Source organism: Leucopleurus acutus (assembly GCF_964270905.1).
Source record: "Leucopleurus acutus genome assembly, chromosome: 16".
NCBI lineage: Eukaryota > Metazoa > Chordata > Mammalia > Artiodactyla > Delphinidae > Leucopleurus > Leucopleurus acutus.
Genome location: NC_139158.1, coordinates 82,237,123 through 82,246,371, shown reverse-complemented (window position 1 = coordinate 82,246,371; position 9,249 = coordinate 82,237,123).

Here is a 9,249-nt window from a genome sequence, read left to right as displayed (position 1 = left end):
TCCCCCTCCTTCTTCCGTTCATCCTGCCTGGAAGACTGATGTGATGGCTGGAGCTGGGCAACCGGGAGGACACTGAAACCATGAGGAAGCAAACCACAGGCTTCGGACAGCAGGGCAGGAAGCTTAAGAAGAGGAAGGTACTTGTGGTGTTTTCTGAGAAGCTACATCAACCTTGGACTTCCTACTTGTACACTTCCAGTATGGGAGAAAACCACACCCTCTTTTGGTCAAGCCATTATGGGCAGGTTTCTGTTAATACAGCCACGTGCAATCCTACCAGTCCAGTTCTGGATGAATAGTGAGTATTTAATAAGTGATTGATATTCAGTGTTGGTAATGTCAGAAGTGAAGTCTTTGACCTCTTGGGCATCTTGAATGATGGGTAGGGTGGTAAGGTGGCATGTTTTGTCATGGTATCAATTTTAATGCCTTTTTTCCCCTTTAATTCAGTGAGCAGTTAGGAGGTTGGGTAAAGAAGTGGAAAGAACAATGCCTTTGTATTTTTCATGCTGTCATAATTGTGCCTGTTTCTCTCCTTTCCCCAAAGACACAGTTGACCTCTGTCTGAATCATCCCTGTGCCCCTGGGTACTGGTACCTGCAACTCACCCACCACATGCTTGTAGAGGCTCGGGGGTGGGGACTTCTTGCCCACTGTGATGGTTAATTTTAAGTGTCAACTTGACTGGGCTAAAAGATGCCCAGACAGCTGGTTAAACGTTATTTCTGGGTGTGTCTGTAAGAGTGTTTCTGGAAGAGATTAGTATTTGAGTTGGTCAACTGAGTAGAGATGATCACCCTCACCAGTGGGGTTGGGCATCATCTGACCCATTGAGGGTCTGAATAGGGTGAAATATGGCGGAAGTGCCAATTCAGTCACTCTGCCTGTGTTGGGACATCCATCTCCTGCCCTTGGACATCCTCACTCCTGGTTCTCAGGCCTTCAGACTTAGACTGAATTACACCACCAGGGTTCCTGTTTCTTTAGCTTTCAGAGGGTAGATTGTGGGACTTTTTGACCTCCATCATTGCATGAGCCAATTCCTACAATAAATATCGATAAATATTGGTTCTGTTTCTCTGGAGAACCCTGAATAATACACTCCTATGGCATCACTGTTGTTTGTCCTTCCAGCAGTCCCTCTCTACCTGCTTCTTACAACAGCACAGGAGCCAAACCTCATACTTATTTTCCCAGCCTCCCTTGCAGCCAGGTGTGGCCATGTGACCTGCTCTGACCAATGGGATGAAAGGGAGGTCCACTGGGGACTTCTGGGAAAATCTTCAGTCCCAATAAAAAGAGAGAGGGGCAGAGGAGAGGTTTCCATGCCCAATCCCTTCTATCTTTGGCGCAGGTTGTGTGAGGGCATAATACCTGGATCTGTGGCAGCCATTTGTGACCTTAAGGTAACAAGTCAGAGAAAGAAAAGCCAACCCGATGAGGAGGGCAGAGAAGGGAGATGGAGACAGCCTGAGTCCTTGGTGACTCTGTTGAATTTCTGAGCCAATTCTAAAACCATTTTCCTCCTTACCTGTTGTTCTTTGAGATCATATAATAGCTGTATCATTTAAGACACCAGCCAGGGTTTCCCTACAGCCAAACACATCCCAAACACATCACCTTCCATGCAGTACCTTTTTAGGTTTAGTAAGCGGAGCTCTCCACAGGGTCCCCCACCCCCCAACCTCTTCTTCCTCCCCGTTCCCCACCTCAGTCCATGACACCACCCTTTACCTGGTAATTCAGGCCAAAAACCTTGACATCATCCTTAGTCTCTCTTTCCCCCATGCCCTACATCCAGTCCATCTGGAAATCCTGTTATCTGTCTTCAAAAGGAAACCAGAATCCAATCAGTTCAACATTCTTACAAACTTAGTGACTTAAAATAACACATGTTATTATCTTTTAGTTTCTGTGAGTCAGGAGTCTCTGTTAGCCTAGTTGGGTCCTTTGCGGGACAGCAGTAAAGGTACTGGCCAGGGCTGGGTTCTCATCTGAAGGCTCAACTGTGGAAAGATCTGCTTCCAAGTTTATGTGGTTGTTGACAGGACACAGTTCCTTGCTGACCGTTAGCCAAAGACCACCCTCCAACTTTGTTCCCTAATGCTCCAGCCACAGAGACCTCTGGCTACCTTCAACACATAAGCATGTCTTGCTTCAAGGCCTTTGCACTTTCTGTTCCCTTGACCTAGAATGCTTTTCCGCAGGGATGTGAGCAGCTCCCTCCCCACTGCCTTCAGCAGGCTCTGGTCAGACACATGTCCTCCAGGAGGGTTTACCTGACCACTGTAGCTAAAGTAGCACTCTTGTCTCTCTCTGAACCCACGCTCTGCCTTACTGGGTCTTCTGTCTGACAGCCCCATTAGGATAGAAGCTCAACAAATCAGGAATTGTATTTGGTCCTTGTTGTTCACCCTGTACCCACCATTCTCAGGAGAGTGCCTGCTGGGCACACAGTTATGCTCCATAAATATTTATTGCATGCAAACAGGCTGAACCTCTAGAAGGATGAACCCTTGCTCTTGAAGGAGAGGAAGAAAAGAGTTTTAAGGTGCAAGGTAGGAGCGAAGACAGGGAAAAGCCAACCAACACACAAGCAAAAACCACTGGCACATGACAGCCACCCCTAATTAGCATCTCCGACCATGCGCCAGGCGCTGTCCTCAGAGCTCAAGGCAGGTGGCCTCTGCCGTTTCAGTGAGGGAGGTGGACAAGAGACCAGGAGCTGCACGGAAGCGAGCTGAGTTAGGCTGTGGCAGAAAAAGTGCAGGGGGCTCTGCATCTCCTCTGTCAAGCAGGTATTTATGGAGCACTGACTGTGCAGCGTCCCTAGTTAGACACAGAAAGTATAAAACAACGGGATCCAGCGTGCCTCTGGGACCTCAGAAAGCAATGGGCGCGAGGCGTCCGCCCCTAACGTTCGGCCAGCAGTCAAGCAGGGCTGGGATTTGGAGGATGGAGAGGCCACGTGGCAGTGATAATTCTGGCTCCCCAGGGTGTGTGTCTGTCTGCAAAACCCCAGCTCAGCTGGATGCTTGACCAGAGAGGGGATTCTTTGATCAAAGGTGGTGCTGGTATCTGCTCTTTCATTTTCACCCACCTGGTATCCCTTCCCCGCTTTCTCTAGTGACAGCATCCCCTTGTTTGGGAGGAACAGCTCCTGCCCCACGGCAGGCATGGGTCTCTGTTGAGGCTTTCAGTACCTTGATCCCCACCCTGACCCAGGGGCAGTCAGGTGACCCAAGTCAGGAAATCCAGGTGCTCCACTAACTGGTCCACGAGGTGAGCCAAGATCTGGACATCCTCTCCTGGGAGTGGATCCCCCCGCCCCGCCCCCAGGGTCACCAGCCAACACTGTATGGTGGCTGAGACCCCCTGCCATGCAAAGAAAGCTTGTCTGTGGTAGGAAAAAATGAACATTCAGACAGATGCTGAATCAAAAGAGAGAGACAGAGAGAAACTAAGCCACAGAGAAGAAAGCACGGTAAGCCCCAGTACAGCCCAGACAGAGCTCCCTTTTGCGGCTCCACTTGGATTTGGGCTGATACCACTGGGACTTGAGAGACCCCCTGACTTACTGTAACAGCTCAGGGAAACTCTGCACTTTAATTAAAGACCGAGGAGGCTTGCAGTGAAGAAACCTATTTATCTTTCTTGAGCTCATCATTTCTTAAACTTACTTGACCAGAAATTCCTTTTTCCGCAGGACACGTGCGGACATTTTGATGACCAGGGAGAAAGAGACGGCACATTCCAGGTGATGAGACAGCAGAGGTGTGGAGGTAATATTTGCAACATAAAAACTCATCTGGGCAATGGGGCTTTGAGGCAGCTTCTTGGAGCCAGAAGTAGGGGATTATCTAAATCCCCCCAAACCTTCCTGCCTCTTGTAGGGTTCACTTCCCGAGTGAAGAGATCTGTGTCCACATGGGACCATTTTTACAAGATGACTTCTCTGAGTCACATTCCGTTGTTTTATCTATAAAAATTCTGCCTCGGAGACAGAGCAGCTTTTTAAACACAGGATGGTTTTATCTCCTTGGCCTGTTTATTGCTTAATGCCAAGAAGGCTTTCTGAAGACACAGATGCCTTGAACTAACCTCCAAGCAAGGGGGACTCCGTGTGGTCACGCTCAAAGGATTTTTTTTTTTCCTCTTTTAAAAATGGAAATGAAAGAACCGAAAGTCTGTAAATTAAATTTTCTGGTTATAATGATGCTTTTGAACCACTGTAAATCATCCTTTTGTTTCTCAGGTTCCCACCTCCCAGCCCCAGCAAATTCCCACAAGGCATTTGGGAATCAAAGAATATTACCCCATAAAAACAAAATCAGGGCCATAGTGCCAGAGACATGGAGGGACGTGGGAGCCACAGATGACGGTGGGGATGGGGGTGGCTGGAGGCATCAGCAGCTTCTGCCCTTCACCAGAGCCTAAAGAAAACATGTCAGACCCAGTGTCTAAACAGCAGCTGCAGGAAAAGGTCTGGCTCTGAGGTGACTGCAATCTCTGTAACCTCTTTGATGTCTGGGAACATCATGCTTCCTGGCTTTGCAACTGCAGATAGCTGACTGGGAACACGGTCTTCAGACGTGGCCGGGCGGGGTCTGGCTGGTGAGGATGCTCAGCTTCAGACCAGAAGAAATGGACGAGCACCCAGCAACACCGAGTCTGAACTCTGCTTGGGGACAGAGGCCCGGGCTGGTTTGGGCTGAGTTCTCTTGGCTCTGAGAATTAGGCATCTGCTTAAGTCAACCCAGGGAATATGTTGGTATCGTAAAGACACTCGTGTCCGGGGATCTGGGCACAGGGAACCATCAGACCCCAGGAAAAACTGGAGTTAGAAGTTATTTCTGGAGTTAAGCAGCCCAGATGCTCTTGAGATTCACCTCAGGGCCTTTGCACTGGCTGTTGCCGCTACCAGGAGCAATTGTTCCCTGTTTGTCACATGCCTGACTTCTTCTCAGACATCTGCTTTTCAGACAGGTCTCCCCCTTCTGTTTCCCTCAGCCTCTCTCTTGGCTCTGTTTTCCTCTTTGGAACTTCTCACTCACTCGTTTCTCGTCTGACCCCCCCAACTAGAATATGAGAAATTTTGAATGTCTTTCCACAGCTGCTACCTCAGGGCCTGTATAGAGACTGCCACATGGTAGAAACTAAATACATATATGCGAATGAATCATGAATAAATAAAGTCTCAGGGCTGCCAGGTACAGTCACTCAGGGTGTGCACTGCACAAGTCCAGAGGTCACCACTCGCAGACAAGGATGGGCATGGTGATCCAAGGGAATGTAGTGCACAACCTCTACCTCTGGACATGGAGGCCCAGAGCTCCTTTGCAATGCCGGCTTGCTCACAGCCCATCATGGCTGTGTTCACTTCACTTTCTACCTCCTGACCTGGACTCACTCCCATTTTCTCATGATAGGCCTCATTTTTCTGGAATTTTCTACTTTGAATACTCAAGAGAGTGAATCTGATAAGCCTGGCTAGTGTCTTGCTCTAAGCCATGTCATTGATCACTCTGGCCAGCATGGAATGGTGGCCCTTAGGTGGCCTCCTCTAGCCTAATCATCTCTGGCTAGAGAAGGGACAGGGTTGCCTGTGGTGGGCACTCGGGCCCATGGAGGTACTTCACACAACATCCCAGCCAGGTGGTACTGTTATTAAACCTGTTTTACAGGTGAGGAAGTGGGCTCAGAGCCTGATATCGGGCCATCTGAGCTCATGTTTGATTTTATTGCTTTGTGGCAGTGAAACCCTGGGAAAACTGCTTACCCTCTCTGAACCTCAGTTTCCTCATCTGTAAAAAGGACTGATTTCAGAATACTGATTTCCAAAGTGCTATGACGATTAAATGCAGACATTCAGGTAAAGTGCCTGGAAACCTAGACTATTTAGCTATTGTCGATAAGAATGTCTGTAAGTGTGTTTTCCTTCCATCTGACACGGAAGTGCTTCACACTCTTGTCTGCAGTGCTGCTGGGGGCGGGCAGCTTGTACACACTCAGAACACTGGGTAAAAATGGGAAAAGTTGGCTTTTAGGGTTTGTGTCTCCAGGACTCAGTTGTCTGGGGACACGAGCCCTTGGATGAGAAAAGGAAACCACACTCGAATACTTGAACATGTTGCTTTTCTAATGTGTAGCCACTGTTGAGGTTGTTTTGTTACCTGACCTCCCCTGTGATGCTGGGCTATAAGGTGACATTAAGGATGGTGCCTCGGGGACAGGGTACCAGTGACAATCCCAGCTCCTGATTCTGAGTCAGGCAGTGTTCCTGACAGAAACCAAGAATTGCTCTCAGGGGGTGCATTCATTTACTCAGCAATTATTTGTGAGTGTCAACTATATACGAGATGCTCTTCTGGGGTCTAGTGAACAAATAGACCAAAATGTGCACCCACATTCCAGTGGGGGAGAGAAACAACAAACATGTGACTATATAATATTTCTGGTGGTGGTAAGTGTTATAGAGAAAAAGCATTGAGAGGAGGAAAGGAAGGCAGGAGTGGGGAGAGATTGATTCTGGTAGGGTGGGCGGGGAAGGCTTCAATGACATTTGAGCAGAGACTTCTTAAAAATATTTTTTCCATTTCTGTAATTTTATTTAAATTAAATTAAATTGATTTATTTTTTGGTCTGCGTTGGGTCTTCGCCGCTGCGTGTGGGCTTTCTCTAGTTGCGGCGAGTGGGAGCTACTCTTCGTTGCGGTGCGCGGGCTTCTCATTGCGGTGGCTTCTCTTTGTTGCAGAGCATGGGTTCTAGGCCTGTGGGCTTCAGTAGTTGCAGCACGTGGGCTCAGTAGTTGTGGTGCACTGGCTCAGCTGCTCTGTGGCATGTGGGATCCTCCCAGACCAGGGCTCGAACCTGTGTCCCCTGCATTGGCAGGCGGATTCTTAACCACTGCGCCACCAGGGAAGTCCCTTGAGCAGAGACTTGAAGGAGAGGAAGGAGGGAGCCGTGTGGATATTGGCAGATGAGCCTTCCAGGCAGATGGTGCAGCAAGTGCAAAGGCCCTGAGGTGGGCATTTTACTACAAGGCAGAACCTAGGACACAACTGATGCTTCTTGCTTTACCCGGAAGAGCCCCTTAGTGTAGAATTGGCAGACATAAAATACGAAATGTCCAGTTATATTTGAATTTCAGATACTCAATGACTAAGTTTTAGTATAAGTATGTCCCACAGAGTTTGGGACATATTTATATTTTAAAATTAATCATTTGTATCTGAAATTCAAATCTAACTGGGTGACCTATATTTTTATTTGCTAAATCTGGCAACCTTACTCAGCGGTCAGTCATCGTGTGAGCTATGGAAATAAAAGTAGTGGGCTGGCTCTATGGAGAGGTATGGCTGGAAGAAATAAGGGCGTCAGAATCAGGCTGCCCGGGGTTTGAATGCTGGCTTTGGCCTTCACTAGCCATGTGGTCTTGGCCAAGGGCTTTGATGTCGGTGCCTCCGCATCTTCGTCTGTGAAATGGGAGACGCGCATCTAATTTCAGGGCCATTCGAAGATCCAAGATAACCTGTAATAGGAATTCCCTGGCGGTCCAGCGGTTAAGACTCGGCGCTCCATGGCAGGGGCCGTGGGTTCATTCACTGGTCGGGGAACTAAGATCCAGCACGAAGTGCGGCGTGGCCGGAAAAAAGAGAGATAATCTGTGATGTGCTCAATTAATGTCATTAATGTAACTCTCGTTAGTGTTAGCTGTGTCATTAATGTTACTCTCATTAGTCTCACTGTGTGATAGATGAGCTGAAATCTGTTAATCTTCCCAAATTATCTTTTTACATGAGTCAGGACTAACCTATTTAGAGTGAGGCTGTGCCTGGCAGGGGAGACAATAAAGATAAAACGCAAAGTAGAAGACAGAATAATTAAAAAACAAAAAAGGGGGGCCAGAAACAGAGTGAGGGAGGGAAGAGAAGGAAGAAGAAACCGGGACGGAGAGAAGCATGGTGCGGGGCAGTGAAGAGCTCCCAGGACCCTGAAGGCCAGGGGCCCCAGTTCAAATCCCAGCTCTGCCCTGACTTGCTATAGGGTTTTCAGCCCCACAGTTTTCTTCTGGGTCTCAATTTCTCTATCTTCAGGATGAACCCCACACCGGGAGGACTTTGGTTGTAACTTACTGGAAACTCAGTATACAACGGCTTAAACTATCAAACGTCTTTTTCAATAAACAAAGAAATAAACTTCCAGCATAAGTATGTCCCAAATAACACATAGGACATACTTAAACTAAAAATTATTCCTTGTTTATCTGAAATTCAAATTTAACTGGGCATCCTATATTTTTATTTGCTACGTATAGCAACCCTAGACCCCTTTCTTGCTCTATTGAACCAGAGAAGCTCTGTTTCTGTTTTCTGTGTTGAGCATCTGTGAAAAGCTTCTTGACCAAAAGTTTCAGCTGCTGAAAAAAAGAGAAGGTCTGTAAGCTTTAGATCAGCATGATTTCCACGGCCCCTCCCAACTCCCTGATGCTGTATTCTGCAGGGTTCATAGCTGTGGGCAACAGAAACCATCTGGGGCTAACTGGTGCAGAAAAAGTGCTCAACAAAGGATCATGAGAGGCTTACAGGAGGCCCAGAAAGGCCAGGGAACCAGGCTTGGGGGCTCTGCAGCTGGGAAGATGGCCCCCAAATGCTCTGCAGGATAATAGCTTCTGGGGTGGGTGCCTCTGACTGGCTGAGACTTGGTCACATGCCAATGCTCTGTCTGCAAAGCAAGCTGGGACAGTGCATGTCAGGGTGTTCAGCTCCTATTTGGGGATGGGGGGGTAGGGGCTGCTTCCCAAGATGGGGAATTCCCAAATATAAGAAAAGGTTCAGGGACTTCCCTGGTGGCGCAGTGGTTAAGAATCCGCCTGCCAGTGCAGGGGACACGGGTTCGAGCCCTGGTCCAGGAAGATCCCACATGCCACGGAGCAACGAAGCCCGTGCGCCACAACTACTGAGGCTGCGCTCTAGAGCCCGTGAGCCACAACTACTGAGCCCACGCACCACAGCTACTGATGCCCGCGCGTCTAGAGCCTGTGCTCCACAACAAGAGAAGCCACCGCAATGAGAAGCCCGTGCACCACAACAAAGAGTAGCCCCCGCTCGCTGCAACTAGAGAAAGCCCGTGCGCAGCAAAAAAGACCCAACGCAGACAAAAATAAATACAAAAAATTTTTAAAAAGGGTTCAGAAGTAGCTGGTAGGAGGGAGGTGCTTGGAAGCAACAATGACCAACACTCTTGCTC